The 708-nt window shown below is 43.6% G+C and overlaps 1 non-coding gene across 1 annotated transcript; it reads right to left on the bottom strand.

Annotated features, from left to right (window-relative positions):
* On the bottom strand, nt 1-104 carry LOC142869897 (small nucleolar RNA U13). The gene has a single exon (XR_012918444.1). It is a non-coding gene; the product is annotated as a small nucleolar RNA U13 (small nucleolar RNA).
* Between the last annotated feature and the right edge of the window lie 604 nt (nt 105-708).

The following is a 708-nucleotide window of genomic DNA, read 5'->3' as shown; positions in this document are numbered from 1 at the left end:
TGTCAGATGGGTAAGGAACCAATGTTACAACAAGGACTGAGGGAGGCACATCTCATACATGCACATGAAAACTCAATTATTATGCTTATGAACTACAAAAAGATCCAACAATATTTTAATTGTTTAAAAATTAAAAGAAGACTGTATCAAGATGAGGAAAAGTGATAGATTAGTGGCTTGATGCAGATAGAAGGAGAGTTTTTCACTATGTGGGAAATATGAACATAATCATGTGCTAAGGGCAAGGGTCCCATGGAAGAGACTTGAGATATGAAAGGGAAGAGAATGATGGAGGGAATCATGCATTTGGCTAACATATACTGAGCATTTACTATGCTCTAGTCTTTGCACTGGACACAAAAATGGGCCACCCTAGTCCTCTGCCTTCAAGGTTCACAGTCCAGAGGCTAAGGTAGAACAGGTGGAATTCTTACCTAGATGTATGTGCACAGAGGTGGCCTTGTATGGCATAAGAGGAAGAGACCAAAACAGATGAAGAGCTAGAAAGTGAGAGGAGCTGCCCACTAGGCGGGAAGGAGTGAGGGACAAATTATCAGAGGAATGTGGCCAGGCCAGGGGAATGAGGAAAAACCCTCTGCCTGGATCTCTGGGTCTGTCCCAGGGCTATCCTAGTGTTTTATTTCCTGGCACTTCCTGCTTACACCAGGCTAGGCCTGTCTGAGTGAGAATGAAGAACAGAGTTCAGCT

This window comes from Microcebus murinus, chromosome 2 (genome assembly GCF_040939455.1).
Source record: "Microcebus murinus isolate Inina chromosome 2, M.murinus_Inina_mat1.0, whole genome shotgun sequence".
NCBI classification, from domain to species: Eukaryota; Metazoa; Chordata; class Mammalia; order Primates; family Cheirogaleidae; genus Microcebus; species Microcebus murinus.
Note: the sequence above shows the minus strand (reverse complement) of the source record. Positions and strands in the feature narration are given on the sequence as shown.